The sequence below is a fragment of the Dasypus novemcinctus genome, chromosome 17, assembly GCF_030445035.2.
Source record: "Dasypus novemcinctus isolate mDasNov1 chromosome 17, mDasNov1.1.hap2, whole genome shotgun sequence".
NCBI classification, from domain to species: Eukaryota; Metazoa; Chordata; class Mammalia; order Cingulata; family Dasypodidae; genus Dasypus; species Dasypus novemcinctus.
The window spans coordinates 13,593,277-13,614,201 of NC_080689.1; positions in this window are offsets into that span (position 1 = coordinate 13,593,277).

The window sequence follows — 20,925 nt, forward strand, 5'->3', positions numbered from 1 at the left end:
TAATAATATTGTTTCATTAGTGGTTACAAAGTTATCACACTAATGCTGAGTGTTAAAAACAGGGAAAACTGCACGTGTAAGCAGGTAGATTTTGGGGAATTGTACTTTCTGGCTGATTTTTCTGTATACCTAGATCTCTAATAATTTTTTTTTAAATGCTACTGAAAAATTCCAATTCTTCTCATCTCAGTAGCTGCTCTAGAATTGCCCTTTCCTCAAACAATTTTGCTTGCCTGACACTACTGTAAAAGGAAAACTATTCACAAATCTAAAGTTTGTTTCCTTTTCCTGCACATGAACCAAGCTTTCAATCTGTTTACCTTTGAGAACTGCTGTGAAAGATGATCACAGCTTGAGCTAACAAACAGCACACATGTCATTTTGATTTCTGATCCATTGCCTCCACGAACACTTGCTAGTATAATTCTCCAGTCACCAGGTTTTTGAAAACTCTCATGAGGATTCTTTTGTTATTCTTCTTCCCGCTCATTTCAAACTAAATTAGGAATGATGATGACTGTAATAAACTCCGCTGTGATGACTGGTGCTCCCTGAAATTGGCTTTCCCTGACAGTGGTGCCCTGATTGTTCATCAAGCAGCTGGTTTCTTTTAAACTTTATACAATCTCCGGAAACGCAGCGCCTGGTTGGAGGGAGGCTGTCAGCTGACAAAGGCAGCTATTCATCCTGATGGCAAACCTTTCTAAAATGCAAATAGCTCACCTGAGTACCAAGACAGGAAGCTTTTTCTGTTTTATTTGTTTTGTTTTATTTTAAATGTATTCCTTTCATCAAAGAAGCACAACTCCCCATGAATTTGCCTGTGGTGATAAAAGGGTTTGAATCTATTGCATGATGTGAAAGCCATATGGACAGCTTCTCTGAAGATAATGAATAGTTATATTTCAGAGACTTTCAAAGGATTTTCCAGCAGAAGAGGATATTAAGATTATCTAAGATAACCTGAGCTATTTTACAAATATCTAATTTTAAAATAAACCTTTTCTTTCTCATGCATGCCATGGTATCAGTATATTCATCTTGAGATCCATAGTCTTTATCAACAATTCTTTAATGCCTGGATTAAATTGTGTGTGGGACAGGCATGGCATGGAGGTTAGGGAGTAGGGAGGTGGCTGGGGGAAAGAGGGGATTGGCTTTGGAAGAAGGAAGCATTTTGACATATTACTGATCAGATGGTACTCACAAACACCATTTAATAAGATGTTTTTCTTCTAATTTTTTGACCTTTACCTTGCTTGGTTTCTCCCTCTGATGCCATACATCACACTCATTGCTTTAGTCAGCTTATGGTATTTACTTGCTGCTTTTTACACAACTCATTTTAAAGACTATTTAAATCTAGGACTTTGCTGCCTAATAACTAAAGTAAAATTCAGTTAATTTGAATAAATTAGGATTATTTTGCCTCAATTAACAGATTTTTGCTTTATTATTTTTCTTAGCTTCAAAGATCTTATATACTAGGGTTGTTTGCTTGATTGAGTGATTGGTTGATTAGAATAATTACCTTTGTATTTCCATTTCCAAAATAAAACAGAAATTGTTAATGTTAAAAGATACCTTCTAGGATAACTTTTTCCAATATCCTCATTTTTTAAGTTGTATCTGGAACATTTTGATGACTTTATTAAAGGCATTTACTGACAAATTTAGTACTAGAACTTAGTCCTCATACTTTCTAGTTTTGTCCTCAACCAATTGAAAAGGGCTGCCTTCCTAAATATTTGATTCCATTTTTAAAGAACAATAATTAGTAGCAAAAGAGATGAAAAAAATTAATTAATGTTGCTGAAAAAATGAAACTTATTTTCATTGGTATTTTTCATAATTCATGAATATTTTGTGACTTATGAAATTAGTAAATACCATACATGTTTTCAGAGTGTCCTGTGGTTTACAAAACTGATTCTTGCACAGTATTTCATTATCTTCAGAATAACCATATGCAAGTATTTTATAGTCTGATCTTCCAGTTAATTTTGACCTGCGTTTGAAACCTATACCTGCCACTCACCTGTGCTCTAATTTGGGATAAATTACTAATTTCTCAGAACCTCAATTTTCTTATCTATGAAAATTGGAAAAATAATTCTCATGTCACAGGTTAATAGAAGAATTACATGAACTAGCATCTGCGATGGAGCCAGCACAATATTTGTCAGGTAGTTAAAGTTTTCAAAAAATAATAGATCCCCTTACCTGCCTTACCTCACAATATCAAAGACAAGGATATATGCTTAAATTTTCTAGAGGAGAAAATGGCTGCATTTTGTACATATTATATTCACAAGTAAGTTACCAGAAATCTTCCCCCAAACAACTAATTTAGAGCAGATTTGCTGAATGGACAACAGCTGATCTAGTATGTAAGCACTAATATTTAAGAGCTTATGAAGATGTCTTTATCAATAGCATATTTAAATTCCAAGATAATTAGCCTTTTGGAAAAATTCCAGAAATGTACAGTAAGTCCTCATTCTGTGATAACATGTCACAAAGCATAAAAGACTTAGTAACCAGATGGAAGCCAAATGGGCCTTCTAGACCAAAGTCAAATTTAGCCAATTACTAAAAAGCACTTATGCATCTAATTTAAGAGGCTGCAAAAGTTTTTTTCACCCATGATCCACTTTTATTTCATTGCTTGTTATTTTATAGCACAAGATCTACTTAACAGTTCCAGAAGAGGGAATAGATTCAGAAATTGGGAACAATAGTAAAGAAAGTGATCAAATATAGATAAAATATACTTAATCTGTCTCTAGGAATTGAGAGTAGGTGATTACTGAATCCAAGAATGATTAAAGTAACTAAACAGACTAATATAATTGAGAAGACTGAAAAAATATTTCACTTATTTCTGAGGAAGAGGAGATTTGAAGACCATGGTATGCACATCTTTAATTGATGTATTTTATTGATGCTATGGTGGTTACTGTTGTTAATACTGTATTTTGTGAAGTTTCTATGTCTAAGTTTATACAAACCAACTGGCGTTCTGCCCCACCTCATCCAAATGAGTGACTCTTTGGTGCTGGTGATTATTTCAATCACTTAAATGGGTAAACAATGACAAAGGGAGGCAAAGAGCCTGGAGGGAACAAAGAGTTGCTATTTGTAGCTAGTTCTCTCTCCCTCAGCTCATGCTGTTCAATGGAATCAATAGGAACAAGTACTTCTTGTTAGATGGGTCACTGCCCATTTTAAATTACAAGCATAACTTCAATTAATATCGGTGGTGTATTACTTGTGATTAACTTATGCCAATGAGGAGTGGGGAAGACAATTGCTATTATCACTGAATGTATCAGACTGAGTTAGCAATTAATTATTCACTCCTATCCTAAAGGGCAAGTCATCTATTCATATGAGACAACAAAGTTACAATACATAACTTCTTAAGGGAGGAAGTCCAAGGAGGCCTCCATGTCTGATTTTGTCATTGGTTGCTTTCCAACCTCAAGTTTCTATTATCCTACATCAGGGTTTCTTAACCTTTTATGTTCCATGGATCTCTTTGGCAGTCAGGTGAAAATCATGGACCTCTTCTCAGAATGTATTGGCAGATGGTTTTATGACACTCAACATTGGCATGTGTTTAAATTAAATTTTAGAATTATTCAAAATTACAGTTGATAACTTTCCATAATTTCAATACCTGATAACCTAGCAATGTTCAACATCTGTTCAAACAGTCATTTTGGGTAAACATTTAGAAATTTGAATTTTCCCACAGCATCATAAAACCATTTCCACCATCCTTACCAACCCTTTTGCAGGCAGTTATCCACTGCACTCAGAACATGCTACATCAAAATAAAAATCATATTAAGTCCACACTATACTGTGTTTTAATAAATATATCACACCTGCACAAATACTTCCCCACAAAAATAATGTTTTGAAATGCATAAAATAAAATTACAAAGCTAATCAGTTGCATATATTGAAATATTTACTGTTGGAGAAAATATGGTACTTACTAGGACATTAGGGCATGGAGATTGAGGACTATAGACAAAGAAAGCATTCACTGAGAGGATCTCCCAATAGAAGGGGTCTGAAGAACACACTTCAGCCCCCCATCAGCATGGTGCAGGTCTGAAGAGAGACTTCAGCCCACTCCTGGAAGAGGGGGATTTGAATTTATATAAAACTTTCCTAGGTGGGGAAATGATAGTTGGTGGGAGGGGGTTGAGGGTCCCAGTGAAGTGCAGGGACCAATAGGAAGCCTTAGAGTTGAAAACGTTCCCTGATAGTGACCAGAAGATAGTGGGTTTAGGGAGTTATGTTTTCTTGGAATGCTGCAGGAGCAGATGTTTCTTTGTTCTGTAGGAATTTTATCTCCTTCCAATGTGTAGGTAGGGAAGGTTTCTATTTCCCTTTACTCCCCTCTCTATATGGTTTCTTTATTTAACCTGTGGGGAAGTGCCATACCCTTGGACATGTAGGTTTAAGGGGGATGGGGTTAGCCTTTCCCCAATGCATATCAGGGGAAACTGAGTTACAGCTTGTTAATTATTGCAAACCTCTAACAGTTACTAAAATAAAAAACATTCGATATGATAAAATACATATGTGCTTCTTTCTTAGGATATTAAATAATGATTCAATACATTAAAAATATAGGAAAGTTAAAGTTAAATTTTTATTTTTGATAGATATGTCAATGTGCAGATTTGTTGTTTATCTTGAATAAGAACATTAAATTGTGGTGTAGTATTTGACAAGGCAACATGCATACCATATAGGACATCTAATGAAGTTGTTTTTTTTTAAATTTCTCTCCCTTTCCCCCCCCAGTTGTCTGTTCTCTGTGTCCATTTGCTGCGTGTTCTTCTTTGCTTCTGTTGTTGTCAGCGGTATGGGAATCTGTGTTTCTTTTTTGTTGCGTCATCTTGCTGTGTCAGCTCTCCATGCGTGCGGCGCCATTCTTGGGCAGGCTGCATTTTTTTTCGCGCTGGGCAGCTCTCCTTATGGGGCGCACTCCTTGCACCTGGGGCTCCCCTACTCGGGGGGCACCCCTGCATGGCACGGCACTCCTTGCGTGCATCAGCACTGTGCGTGGGCCAGCTCCACATGGGTCAAGGAGGCCTGCGGTTTGAATCACGGACCTCCCATGTGGTAGATGGATGCCCTATCCATTGGGCCAAGTCTGCTTTCCTTTTTTTTTTTTAAATTCAAGCTCATGGACTCCTGAAATCTTTTCATGGACCCCTTGGGGGTCCTTGGACATCTGGTTCAGAATCCTTGTCCTATATGCTTAGTTTAATCCCTACAGAAGAGGTTCTCAACGTATGGTTCCTTGACCAGAAGTATATGCATCACCTGGGAATTTACCAGAAGTGCAAATTCTCAGGCTCTACACTAAACCACTAAGCCAATGACTCTGGGGATTGGGCCGATATTTGGGCTTTAACAATCCTTCCAAGTGATTTGTATTCATACTAAAGTTTGAGGAGCACTTCCCTAGAGCAGAGTGATACTTAAAGATGAGCATTCTATTTTAGACAACATAGAATAATCACAGAAATGCATAAATATAGACATAATTAATTATGGCAATACACCTTTTAATATTATAGGGTGATAGGCTGCCCCATCTTTCAAAAGCCACTTTTAAACACCCGTTAATTGTATTTAAGCTAGAATAAAGGGCAGTTATGACAAACCCTTGCCCTTGAGAGGATTTCATGAGAAAGATGTAAAGGGCAATAAAACATCACATCTATCGCCACTAAAACCAGCCCAAATAAGTGAGCAATTTAGAACCAGCAAACAAAATATACCATTTTATAAGAACCCTAAGTATTCGTGGGAGTAGTCACACACGAAATGTAAAGGCTTATGCAAGACATGGGGATTCACCTGCATCTTTAATTTATTTAGACCTAAGGGAATGCAGGCTGAGTAGGGAGGAGTTTCCTAGTGCAGTGGTTAGGTTCTGTACCCAGGAGGACATGGGATTCCACCTCCACTCCCGCTGCTCTTGATGTGTTTTCTGCTGTAGAGAAGCCCTGGTGGCTTCATCCTCCTTCAGGGTAGGATATTTCTTGCCTGCACTTCTCCCTCTCCTCATCACCACCACCACATCACTCATGATCTAAGCCCTCCCTTTATATAATGCAGTTGCAGCTCAGTTCATTTCCCCTGGCCCTGTCCTATTTGAACTTGATTTCATTTCCTTCTCCGCCTGCCCGTACTGCTGGAGTTTCAAAATGCCTTGTGACCAAGCCCATTTTTCTGCAAATACATCTCCCTCACAAGCTTTGCCTGGCTATCTGGAATTTCCACATTACTAACTACTTTGTAGACACTGAACTCCTTTTTAACCTGAAAATATAAGGAATATACCACCATCAAGCTATTTTCAGCCACTAGAACCCTAAATCGAGTGAAATGATTGATTTAACAAGCCAGGCATTACTAAAGAAAATGCAACATTAGATAGTATTTTCTCTGGAAGCAGCTGGTCAACCTGGAAGCAGTCCCAAAACTAGAATTTGAAACAAGGGGCAGCAAAGGTCTGAGATGGAAGGTAAGCAGTTCTTCCATGCCTGCTAAGATATGGAAAGTTCTCAAGAGCCATATGTCTTATTTTCAGAGCAGTGTGGAAAAATAACAGATAAACCTGAGCTTCAATCTTAATTTGAGTGAGACCTTGAGCTGTTTACCCTTTTGAGATTTGGTTTCCTAATCTGTAAAAGCATATATCATAATATCTTCCTTGCAACTTTTCTGACCAAATCAAATGGGAGAGATTATGAGAAAATATTAAACTGTACTTAAAAAATAAAACAAAATACATAAAATTAAAGTGTCTTTCAACAACAATCCTGCTGACTATCACTTTTCCATCTTCTGCAGCCTGGACCTATAGACCCCAATGCAGGTGAAAATGGGATAATTAGAAAATTAAGAAGACAAGGAAGGAAAAGAAAAATAATCTAGCTCTTGAGAACCTTGCATCCTGCACAAGTAAATCAACACCATGAAAATAAACTCATAGGTCATTTTAGGATCACAGAAGCCTCCTGTTGAATAGGACAGAAACTGATGACATTTTCCTTCCTACATTCACTGACAAGCAGTGTTAAAGAATGGCCACACTGGGACTGCCAATGGCTTGTCTGCTGGAATAGATGCTTCAGCAGAGTTAACTTTTAAAAAATGCAAACAAAGAGAAAATGTGTATTACAAAATGCCTTAGATGGATTTTATCTATATACACAGTATCTCCCTCTAATGCCTTAGTTTTATGACTTGGCAATGGAAGTCATTTTGACACAGGGTCTTTAATAATATTGGTACTCTCTCTGAACTATTTGATATACCCAATTAATATATTCTGTAGATGATCTGTCACCCCGTGAAGCTGCTAAATGATTCAAACTCATTAAGTGCTCTGCTTTTATTAATAGCACAACTTGCATTTCTGCGATGTAGAAAAGCTATTAGTAGAGCTGGTTTCTGTCCCTAGTAATTGTGTAAATAAGTCAGCACAGAAAGAGCTATGAATCAAGATAACTAGAGCCTGTCTTCTAATATCATCTGAGGGTTAGCTGATATACTGCCTCAGCTGGTTCTTGGCAAAATGGTTGTCAGAGGTAGTGATTCTTTTGGAGAACAGCCTACCCACTATTAGGTCAGTATTCTCAAAACCACTTCCCAATATAAAACACCATTACTAAAAACTCCTTTCTAAGAAAAGAAAGCACAGAATCACTGATAATTAGATTAGTAAAGACTCCAGAGGGATCTAGTCCCGTGGTTTTCAACCTTGACTGTAAGTTAAACTCACCTGGGATCTTTTTTAAAATGTCGATCTCCATCAGATAGGTGCCAACAAGTTTCAATGGACTGAAATCTGTTCTATGTCCATAATCAAATTAAGTTAGAAATCAATAACAAAGAGCTATCAGGAAAGTTCCAAATAATTGGAAATTAATCAATAGACTTTTTAAGCAATCCATGAGTTAAAGAATAAATTGTAAGTAAGTTAGAAAAAAATTCTGAACTGACTGATAATGGATACACAACATATTAACATATGTGGAATGAGTGAAAGCAATGCTTAAAGATAAATTTATGGCTTTAAATGTACATAAGAGAAAATAAGAAAAATTTAAAATTCTTCCTTAAGAAATTAAGAAGAGAAATTAAACCTAAAACAAGCAAAAGAAAATAAATACCAAATATAAATGAAGATCGATGAAATAGAATATGGACAAACAATAGAGAAAATTGATGAAATCAAAAGTTTGTTGTTTACTTCTTTTAATAAATAAATAAAATTGGCAAGCTTCTAGAAAGACTAAGAGAGAAAGAACTAGATTACCACTATCAGGAATTTTAAAAATGAGACATCACTAAGATACCATAGATGTTAAAGGTAAAACAAAGGAATATTATGAATAACTTTAGGTAGCAAACATAAATTCCTTGAAAGATATAGTCAAAATATATCTTTAACATCTCTATCTGTTAAAGAAATTGAATGATAAATTAACAGCATGCCTTTAAAGGAAACTCCAAACCAAGATGGTAATTTCTATGAAACAGTTAAGGAAAAAATACCACCAATCTTACATAAACTCTTTCAGAAAATAGAGGAAGAGGGATCACTACCCTTCACACTTTCAAAGGCCACAACCTGATACCAAAACCAATCGAGATCATTATAGGAGAAAATTAGAGAACAATATCCCTCATAGAAACAAATTCAAAAATCTTCAACAAAATATGGGTAAATCAATCCATCAGCATATAATCAGAGTAGTGTATCATGCTCAAGTTTACCTTGTAATCAGAATAAAGAAGAAAAATCATATGACCTTCCCAGATCATTTAGTACCAAAAAAAAAAAAAGCTTTCAACAACATTCAATACCCATTAATGGTAAAAATTCTCAGCAAACCAGGGATTGAAGAAAATTTCCTCAATTTGATAAAGAGCATCCTAAAAACTTACAGGTAATACCATACTTAATTATGAGAGTTAAATGCTTTTCCACAAAATTTGGAAATCTACGTAGAATTTAATTCGACAAGTAGGAAATGGCTTTTCTTGGAAGCCTAAGGGATTATTTAAAATAGCTCAGGCCCATACAGAGAGTAGATAAGCTATCCATAGCCAAACAGATTATCCCCAGCTTTTAGAGACAGTACCCATACAGATAGAGTTCGAGCCATCAGCATTGTAATAAGTACTTTCAGAACTCTTTGCATAGGACAACGTATCAAGTGGGATGATCAAACTGCCCATGATACCTCGTAATATACTGCAAAAAGCTATTTAGAGTATGTTTCAAACTGAAAAGTTTGCAATGGAAATGACCATGGATGAAGGAGTGGAGAATGATACCAAAATTCCATAAATAAAACCAAAAGTCAGGCCATTAGTCCAATAAGAGGTTAGTCCAAAGAGTTGGGCAGATGGCAGCAGTAGAGAATACCAGATTTCTAAGTCCAGAAGGAGCAGAACAGAAGGCAAGGGCAGCACACCTGCAGACACCCTCCAAGCCTCTCTGGGTGGAGGTGATATAAATCTCATGTGGTTAGGAAAGGAATCCTTGAGGGCAGCTCATGAGGGTATTGGGTGCCACTGATGAATTCTCCCTAACCAGGCAAATAAAGGGTAGGCTTGCATTTCAATCCTAGAGAGACCAATGCCAACCTTCGGCTGCTTCTCAACCTTTGACTTCCATGAAACTGTTTAAAAAGGAACTCTTCAGGAAGTGGCTGGGGATGGGGTAGTCAGGAGAGGACAGATTGCTTCTCCCTTTGAACTCTTTCTGGCCCTTGTGACACAGCAGTTGGCAGGTACTTCAGAAAGAAACTCATCTGGGCAGCAGCTGCCCAGACCTCTGGGGATGACATGGGAGCCTGAAGGAAAAGTGGATGATACACTCAGAAGGTAGAGGGAGAACCTGAGAGTTCACCTGGGCCTCTCCCTCCGGGTTTCTTGAGAGAATTGCAAAAGCAGGCAGTTGGAAGAAAGGGGAAGGCCTGGATACAAGCTGGCCAGAATTTTAAATGGCACTTTATGGAATAATACATGAGAAAAAACACAGTAAGCCTTTAGCAGTTCATGTTTTGGGAAACTGGATAGACAAATGGACAGCTCAACCTATCATTAGCCTTATCCCGTAACTCTGAGGAAAGGCCACCCTGTACTAGTTTCCTAAGATTGCTGTAACAAATAACCACAAACTTGGTGGCTTAAAACACCAGGAGGTTTTTCTCTCATCGTTTTAGAAGCCTAGTTGCTCTCAGACAAGGTGTGAGCAGGGCTACTCCTCTGTAGGTTCTGGGGGAGAATCCTTCCTGCAGCTCCAGGCTCTGGTGGCCTCAGGCATCCCTTGTCCTGGGGTTCGAACCCCACTCTCTGCCTCTGTCTTCACAGGGCCCCTCTCTTCCTTCTCTCTATGTGTATTTCTTATAAGGACACTTGTCATTCGATTTCGGGCCCACCTAGATAGTGCAATTTGTCTCATCTTGAGGTCCCTAACTTAATTACATCTGCAAAGATTCTTTTCCAAATAAGGTCACAAGCCCCAGAGGCATGAACATATTTGGGGGGGGAGGTAGGGGTCTAATTTAGCCCACTACAGACCCTTTAAGTTTCTGAGGTTCCTGATACCTAGAAACTCCTCCAGTCTTATAGCAAACCCCCAGCCAAATTTTTGGTCTCCTCCATCTTAAACCCCTGTGGCTCCTTGTGTGGCTTTCAATGGATTTTATAGAAAAACCCTGAAAAGGAAGACTCATTTAGGTCTAAGCCAAAACACGGGCAATCCAAAGCATCCTCCTTCTTTACCCACCTACCTGCAGGAAACTTTATGCTTAGGACAGAGAGTGGTATGCGTAGACTATTTGAGATGGTGGTCGAAGGGGTGGGGCTGGGCGAAAGGAGTGTGTGACTGAGTCTTGCTTTCTCAGTTCTCTGAGTCATTCCTAGTAGAAGTGGTATAAGATTGTCATTAGGGACTTTGACCATCAGGACTTATTATTTTGGTTTTTTTAATAATGGCCATTCTATGGGTGTGAGATAGCTCATTGTTTTAATTAACATATCCCTAATAGCTAGTGATATTGAACATTTCTTCATGTGCTTTTTGGTCATTCGTATTTCCTTTTTGAAGAAATGTCTATTTAACTCTTTGACCCTCTTTTTAATTGGATTGCTTGCTCTTTTATTGTTGAGTTGTATGCTTTCTTTATATAGAATGGAAATGTCTTCTACAGAGACTGCATCATTTAAACTCCCACCAACAGTAAAGGAGTGTTCCTTTTTCTCCACATCCTTTCCAGTACTTATTGTTGTCTGTTGTGTTTTTTTTTTAATAATGGTCATTCTATGCAGTGTTAGATGATGTCTCCTTATTGTTTTGATTTGCATTTCCCTAAACAACTAGTAATATGGAACATTTTCTTGTGTGCTTTTTGGCCACTTGCATTTCCTCTTTGGAGAAATGTTTATTTAAATATTTTGTCCATTTGTAATTGGATTGCTTTGTCTTTTATTGTTAACTTGTATGATCTCTTTATATAGAATGGAAATCAAACCCTTATTGTATATGTGGTTTACAAATATTTTCTCCCATTAAGTGGGCTGCCTTTTCACTTTCTTAGCAAAGTCCTTTGAATCACAGAAGTGTTTAAGTTTGAGGAGGTCCCATTTATCCATGTTTTCTTTCATTGCTCATGCTTTTGATATAAGGTTTAAGAACCCACCACCTAGAACCAGGTCTTGAAGATGTTTGCCTACATTTTCTTCCAGGAGCTTTACAGTTCTAGTTTTATACTTAGGTCTTTGATCCATTTTGAGTTAATTTTTGTATAAGGTGTGAGATACAGGTCTTCTTTCTTTCTTTTGGATATGGATATCCAGTTCTCTCAGCACCATTTGTTGAACAGACTGTTCTGTCCCAGCTAGGTGGGTTTGACAGCCTTGTCAAAAATCAGATGACTATAGGTGTGAGGGTATGTTTCTGAACCATCAATTTAGTTCCCTTGGTCTATGTGTCTATATTTATGCCAGTACCATGCAATTTTTACCACTATAGCTAGGTAACATGATTTAAAGTCTGGAAGTGAGGTCTTCCAACTTCACTTTTCTTTTTTAAGATGTTTCTGGCTATTCATGGCCTCTTATACTTCCAAATAAATTAGATAATTGTGTTTTCCATTTGTTTAAAAAATGCTGGTGAAATTTTTATTGGGATTGCATTGAATCTGTATATCAATTTGGGTAGAACTAATATTTTAGTGATATTTAGTCTTTCAATCCAGGAGTATGGAATGTTCTTCCAATCATTTAAATCTTTTTAAAAAATCTCTTTTAGCAATGCATTGTAGTTCTTTAAATACAAGTGCTTTACATTCCTAGTTAAATTTGTTCCTAAATATTTGATGCTTTTACTCAAATATTTTCCTGACTTCCTCCTCAGATTGCACATTACTAGTGTACTGAAACACCAGTGATTTTTTGGTATTGATCTTGTATCTTCCATTCTACTGAAATCAATTATTAGCTCTAGCAGTTTTGTTGTAGATTTTTCAGGACTTTCTAGGTAGAGGATCGTATCATCTGCAAATAGCAAATGTTTTACTTCTTCCTTTCCAATTTGAATGACTTTATTTATTTCTCTTGCCTGATTTATCTAGCTAGAACCTCCAGCACTGTATTGAACAACAGAGATGACAGTGGGCATCCTTGTCTTGTTCCTGATCTCAACAGGAAAGCTTTCAGTCTTTCACCATTGCATACAATGTTAACTGTGGGTTTTTCATACATGACTTTTATCATGTTGAGAAAGTTTCCTTCAATTCCTACCTTTTGTAGTATTTTTATCAAGAAAGAATGCTGTATTTTGTCAAATGCCTTTTCTGCACCAATCAATAGGATCCTGTGATTTTTCTTCTTTGCTTTATTAATCTGGTGTATTACGCTGACTGATTTTCTTATGTTGAACCACCCTTGCATTCCTGGTATAAAACACACTTGATCATGATGAATAATTCGTTTAATGTGTTGTTGAATTCAATTAGCATGTATTTTGTTGAGAATTTTTGCATCCATATACATTAGGGAAATGTACATATAAGGAACTCTTTTTTCTCATAATATCTTTATCAGCTTTGGTATTAGGGTGATACCACCCTAATCCATTCTGCCAGTCTGTGTCTTTTTGGGGTGTTTAATTCATTAATATCCAATGCTATTACTGTAAAAGCAGTTCTTATTTCACCCATTTTGTCCTTTGTGTTTTATCTTTCAAATTTTAATTTCACCACTCTTTTTACATTTTTGATTACTTTTACTGATATAATCTTCATTTCCAGACTCTTTTCCAACCATCTCTCTCCTGTCTTTTCAGGTTGTAACACTCCACTCTTTTTAGTATTTCTGTCAAAGCTGGTCTCTTGGTTAGAAACTCTCTTAGTTTCTGTTTATCTGTGAATCTTCTAAACTCACTCTCATTTTTGAAAGACAATATTGTTGGATATAAGATTCCTGACTGGCAGTTTTTCTCTTGCAGTATCTTAAATATATCATACCACTGACTTCTTGCCTCAGTGGTTCCTGATGAGGAATTAGCAATTAATCTAATTAGGTATCCCTTGTATGTTATGCATCACTTTTCTCTTCTTGCTCTCAGAATTCTCTCTGTCTTTGGCATTTGACATTCTTATTAATATGTGCCTCAGAGTTGGTCTTTTCAGATTTATTCAGATGGGATTACATTGTGCTTCTTGGACATGGATATTTACATTCTCCAATAGGATTGGGGAATTTTCAACCATTATTTCTTCATATATTCCCTCTGCCCCTTTTCCCATCTCTTCTTCTTTGTGGACACCTGGGACACCAGTGACACCAGTGACACCCATGACATATACGTGTGTACATCTTTTGCCATCATTTAATTTCCTGAGACCCTTTTCAATTTTTATTCTTTTCTACATCTGTTCTTTTGTATGTTTGATTTCAGAGGCCATGTCTTCAAGGTCACCAGTCCTTTCTTCTGCTTCCTCAAATCTGTTATATGCCTCCAGTGTATTTTTAATTTCATTTATTGTGTCTTTCATTTCCATAAGATCTGCCATTTTTATATGTATGCTTTCAAATTCTTCTTTGTTCTCAACCAGTGTCTTCTTAATATCCTTAATCTCTTTAGCCAACTCATTGAAGTTATTAAGGATGTCTATTTTAATATCCATGATTAGCTGTCTCAACTCTGTTATGTCATCTAGAGGCTTGTTTCTTGGTATGGCTTGTAATTTTTTGCTGGTGTCTTTGCATCTGGCTTACCTGATATATTTATTCTGGAGCAGTTTTCCTTTTCAGTTTAGGGCTTTCTTGTCCTTTCTCACTTGGTGGTTTTGTAGTAGAAGGCAAGAACATAGTTGGTGCTGTAAGCTGTGAAGGCTGAAGTTGCCTCCATTGCCCCAAGAGCCAATGAAACTTCTCCCACCTTTCTCCACTTCCTGCGGGTAGGGATAGAGCCACAGTTGTGTGCAGAGCTCCAACACATCCATGCCAAGACCATCTGTAGTTGCCTGGAGAAACTGATAAAGCTTCATGCCCCTTCCTCCCCTGCCTGGGGCCAGAATGGAAGTGCAAGTGTGGGCAGCAATATATGCTATGCAGATCCAAAAAGACCACAGTTACCCAGGGTGACTGAGATAACACCAAGACCTCTTCCTCCCCTGCCAAGGGTGGAGGTAGGTCCTCTGGAGTGCCCAACAATCTAATCCATGTAGGCCAAATATGCCCGCAGTTGCCCCAAGACGCTGCAGGAGTACTGTTCCTTCTATCCTTTAGGGAGTAGGGATGGAACCACAGAACCCAACAGTTCAGTCCATGTAGGTCAAAAGTGCCTGCCATTGCCCAGAGAAGTCTCTTCCTATCCTATTGGTGATGGGGTTGGATCCACAGGCATGCAACAGCCCAGTCTGTGCAGGCTGAAATTGCCTGCCATTGCCAAGAAAGGCTGAGGAAAAACCAGTCCCCTCTATTATATTGGGGGCAGGAATGGAGCTACAGTAGTCCAACTATTCTGTCTGTGTGGGCTAAATGCACCAGCAGCTACTCAGAGAGGCTGAGGAAATACTGTCCCCCTATTGTCCTTTGGGGGTGGACCCAACAGTCCAGTTCATGCAGGCCTAAAGTGCCTGAGTTGCCATGGGAGCCTGAGGAAGGAAAACCAGTCCCCTCCTATATATGGGGGAGCAGGAGTGGAGATGGAATCAAAGATGCTCAAGAAACCAGTTTGTGTGGACTGAAAGCACCTGCAGTTGCCTGGAGAGGCTGAAGAAACACAACTCCCCTCCTATCCTATTGAGGGGTGGGGATGGGCCTGCAGGTGTCCAAGTATCCTGTCTATGTGGCTTGAAAGTACCTGCAGTTGCCCAGAGAGGCTAAAGAAACACAAGCCCCCTCTTAGCCTATGGAAGTGCAGGGGACAGGTAGATGGAATTGAAGGTACTAACAAACCAGTTCATATGGGCCAAAAGCACCTGAAGTTGCCCAGAGAGGCCTGGGAAACACAGCTTCCTTCCTATCCTATTGGGGGCAGGGATGGAGGCCCAGATGTCTGACTATCCAGTCTGTGTTAGCCAAAGGCACCTGTAGCTGCCTGGAGAGGTTGGCACAGGTCCCTCCATCTTCTTCCCTGCCAGAGGTGGGGCTGGAGTTTAGGACTGCAATCCCATCTGGGTGGAAAGAAACCAGTCCCTATCATCACTGTGATTTTCAGTCAGCCCACTTCCCCTCATGCCGGAGGCAGAGTAAAAATGGCAGCTACCAGCCTCTTTCCTACTTGGACAGGTTCAAATTTTAGCTGGATTATACTTTATACTTTGGTTTATACTTTAGTCAGACAAATTTAAAATCAGTAGCTGAAGCTGGTGCCCAACTGTCTTGTCCTCCCCCATTTTGGAACTTCCAATTCCAGCCATGGAATAGCTCCTGAGGTGCATTTTGCTGCCAGTGGAGGTGGGCACCAGCCTCTGGGGCACGGAGTGCTCTACTCATGAATCTTCACTGCAGATGAGTAGTCCTTTCCTTCTGTTCTTTCCAGGATGTTGCAAGATACTCTTCTGGTCTCCTAGGAACCCCAAACAAGTGCTTTGGATAGCTCTGGGTAATTACTAACTGCCTTGTAGGACGAGCTGACTCTTGGAGCCCCTTACATAGCAGTCATCTTGCCACAGAGTCACACATTTTACATTTTCAAATGTAAAATTGCCAAGAAAGAAGCCACAATCAACCACAGAACAAATACTAAAAGACCAAAGAAGATTTAGTAATGTGTGCATTGAGGGGAGCAATGCTATGAAACTTGACAGGAACAAAAATTCAGCAGGTTCATGTAAGTGTTGAAAAGAAATCTAGAAAACTAGTGACTACAAGGTTGGAGTCTCAGCAAAATCCTACCAAACTGTTTAGAGTTGGTGGTGGTCACTGCTGATTTTAACTTTCTATGTATTAATTTCATGCAATTTGAAAAAAAAATCTATAAGAAAGCAAGCTGAACCACAACTTGGTTCACAAATTTTCTACCAAACTTCAAGTGTTTTAAAAAATATTTTATTAGAGAAGTTGTACATTTAAAGAAAAATCATGCAGAAAATTAAAAGCTCCCGTATAACTACCTTACACCCATAATTTTCCCTATTAACAACACTTTGCATTAGTGTGATAGCTTTCTTTCTTACAATTGATAAAATAATCTTGTCATAATTATACCATTAACTATCATCCATTTTTGGGATTAGGGTTCCCTGTTTGTGTAGTGTGTGTCTATTTTTTTATTTTATTTTTGTTACATATATACAACTTAAAATTTCCCCTCTTAACCACATTAAAATATATGAAACAGTGGTGTTAATTACATTCACAATATTGTGCTAAATTTACTATCATCAATTACTAAAACTTTTATATCACCTAAAACAGAAACTCTATACCAATTAAGTATTAACTCCCTACCCCCATGTCAGCCACTGATAATCTATATTCTAGTTTTTTTCTATGAATTTTCTTATTCTAATTATTTCCTAATGGTGAGATTATGCTACATATGTACTCTTGTGTCTGTTTTATTTCACTAAACATGATGTCTTCAAGACTCATCCATGTTGTGAGTATCAGAATATCAGAACTCCATTCTTTTTTATAGCTGAAAATATTCCATTGTATGTGTGTGTATACACAATATAAAAAAATATGCTTAAATATCACATTTTTTATCCATTTATCAGTTGATGGACACATGGGTTGCTTCCATTTTTGGCAGTTGTGAATGTGCAGCTATGAAATTCCATGTGCAAGTATCAGTTTGAGCCCCTGCTTTAAATTATTTGTATATACTACATGTGGGTAATTCTATACTTAACTTTCTGAGAAACTGTCAAGAAGACTGTTTCCCACAATGACTGCACATTTTACATTCCCATCAACAATGAATAAGTGTTTCTATTTTTCCACATCCTTTCTGACACTTCTACATTTCTGTTTTTTAAAGAGGACCCATTCTAATAGGTGGGAATAATATCTCATTGTGATTTGGATTTGAATTTCCATAATGGTTAGTGATGTTAATCATCTTTTCATGTGCTTATTGGACATTTGTCTTTTTGTTTTTGACATGTAGGTTTTCTTCATACATTCTGGATATTAAAGTTTTATTGGATATGTGCTTCCAAATATTTTCTCCCATTCTGTAGGCTGTCTTTTGACTTTCATGATGAAGTACTTTGAGGCACAAAAATGTTTATTCTGATGAAGTAACTTTTTGCTATTTTTCTTTTGTTGCTTGTGCTTTGGTGTAAAGTCTAAGCACTACTGTCTAAGACAAGTTCCTAAAGATGCTTCCCTATGTTTTCTTCTACGAGTTTTATAGTTTTAGTTGTTATATTTAGATCTTGGATCCATTTTGAGTTAACTTTTGTATACAGTATGAGGATGGGTCCACCTTCATTCTTTTGCATACTGGTATCCTAATTTCCCAGTACCATTTGTTGAAGAGACTATTCTTTTCCCTTGAGTGCACATGGCACTGCTGACAAAATCAATTGGCCATAGATGTGATGGTTTATTTCTAAACTCTCAGGTCAATTCCATTGGACTATATGTCTTCCCTGTGCCAGTACCCTGCTGTTTTGATTACTGTGGCTTTGTAATAAGTTTTAAGGTTGGAAAGTATGAGTCCTCCAACTTTGTTCCTATTTTCCAAGATGATTTTGACTATTTGGAACCTCTTGCCCATCCATAAAATCTTTGTGATTGGCTTTTCATTCCTGAAGAGAAGACTTGGAATTTTGGTTGATATTATGTTGAATCTGTAAATTGCTTTGAGTTGAATAAAATTTTAAGGCTGTGTTTGCTTAATTCAGCACTCACGCAGTCATTGCAATCCTTTAACTATTTTCTGGAGTTTTGAGGAAGATGACTTTGCCAGTCATTGCTAGTTGTTCAAGGATTCTGTGAGAGAATAGTACCCTGGAGCATGTTACATGGCCTTCTTGGTCAAGCTGAAGTTTCATGTGCTTTGCTGGTACTGTCTTGTTTCCTCTGGCTCCTTTTTTTAACCATTGGGATGTAGGGAAAAGAAATTCTGTGCTGCTTCCCTACCCCCAATCTTTCCTTAAACAGTGCCAATAACAAATACCTTCTTATTGGAATCTGGAAAAGATAATCTAAATTTTGGGCAATTCTTTAAAGAGTTGTTTTCATGTTAACTGTTAATGACTAGCTAAAGAGGAAGAGGCACTGAAAAGTCCTTGCTGTTTTGTTCCTTTTTACACTGTGTTCCTGCAAATCTGAATCCTCTAGTCTTCTCAAGGATGTACAAGACCTGCTGTTTAAATTTTCTGACAGCTAAAACAAATGCCATATAATGAGTTGGCTTAAATTATGGGTATTTCTTGACTCACAGTTTTGAGGCTAGGAGAAGTCCAAAATCAAGATGATGCTTTCTCCCTAAGAATGTGGCATTCTGGAGCTAACTACCAGTGACTCTTGGCCCCTGGCTTTTCTGTCCCATGGCAATCTTCTCTTTTCTTCTCTATTTCTCTTGACTTCCAGCTTCTGGTTACTCCCCATGGCTTACTTCTCTATCTGACTTTCACTCTGCTTATAAAGGACTCCAGTAATCTGGATAAAAGCCCAACCAGATTCAGTTTGGCCACAGCTTAATTGAAGTAACATCTTGAAGAGACCTTATTTACAATGGGTACATACCCACCAGAATATGGACCAAGACCAAGAACATGTCCAAACTGGGTCACCTGTTGCAAGCCACCTCACCTGCCATTATAGTACCTCTTTCCCTCTCTTCCTTAGAAGTAGAAATAACTTGAAGGTTTAAGGAATATCTCCATCTTGAGCAATAATTTATTAACTAGAGGGAAAATAAGTAAGGCTCAACTGTGAGTCCTGGAAGGCAATGTGAATCTTACTGAAGGCTGTGGTTCTCTGGAGCATGCTGTTGAAAAGGATTATGAAGTGGCAACTTAGGGCTGTGTTGACTAGTAAGCGTCGTGCAGAAAAATGGTCACGAGATAGAGGGCACTTATTTGCCAGTCCAGCACTAGCATACGCCGAGGAAATGTAAACTATCTAATGAGATCTGTGAACTTAGCCCTTGTCAGAAACAGTATTAGCAACATTCCAAAGGGAGAATTTGCATTGGGTGGTCCTGGCATCAATGAATTCAGGAAGCAAAACTGGGGTGGGGAGTGTGAATAAAAGGGCTTGTAGGTTTAACCTTTTCATACAGAAGCTGAACTGCAGCCCACTACATACTCAAGAGATTAAAACTCAGACATGACCTATCACATTTGCTATATCAACCAAGTTTGCTTCAGAATTTAGTGTATAACAGTATAATGAGGATAATAATTACAAAGGCACAAAAGTAGTTTTTCTAGAAATTTGACAAAATGTCTTCCTCTGAATCTGTACCACCTTTATTTCGAAAGTGAGAAGGATCATCTAACTGCCCAATAGCCCTCTCCACAGCTTAACAACCCCAAAATAAATAAAGTTATATATTAGGAGTGATTTGTTTTTTAACAACAGTCTTTGAAAATCTTTGAAATTGTTTGGTTGATTTGATTGAAATTCTTCTGGGAAGTTTCAAGGAAAATAGGATTAAGAAAATAGTTCAGTTGGTTTTTGAACACAGGAATTGTCAGAGATATTGTCCACTGACTCACTGTTTTGAGAAAAAATGTTATATTCTCACTGTACTGGGTTTTCCTTTTTAGTTATATAATATAAAAATGTTCTGATCTAGGTAAGCATAAATGTTCTTAATAATTTGTAGCTATAACTCAGAATACATAAATGAAGAATTTAGCAGTAGCCTCTGATTTTAAGAAACTTCTTAGGTTTACCAGATGCCTGATTAGACATAAGCCTGTCTCTATGTTCCTGAAGCTTCAGGAGGTATTGGTAATAATAGTAATAGCTAATATTCAGTGACCATTTTACATGGGCATATTAAGTGTTTTATATATTATGAGGTAGGTACTGTTATTATTTACCTTTCCAGATGATCAAACTAAATCTCAGAGAGGTTAAGTAACTTGCCAGTGACCACACAATTATTGTGTGGTACAGGCAGTATTCATATCCAAGAAGTCAGATATTAGAATTTGTGTTTTTAGGTGCTATATTCTCCTGTTTCATTTCAAACACCCTCTTGGACTGGTACTCTCAATAATCTACAATAACAGGCAATTCAATGTGGGACAAGCTTTTGTTATGTCAAATAGACTCTTATGACAGTCTGAAGAGGGTCATTTCATAGAGATACTTGAGCAAAGCTGTGTCTCTGCTGGGGGTATTTAACAGAAACACTAGGAAGAAGAAATTACTCCAGTTGAC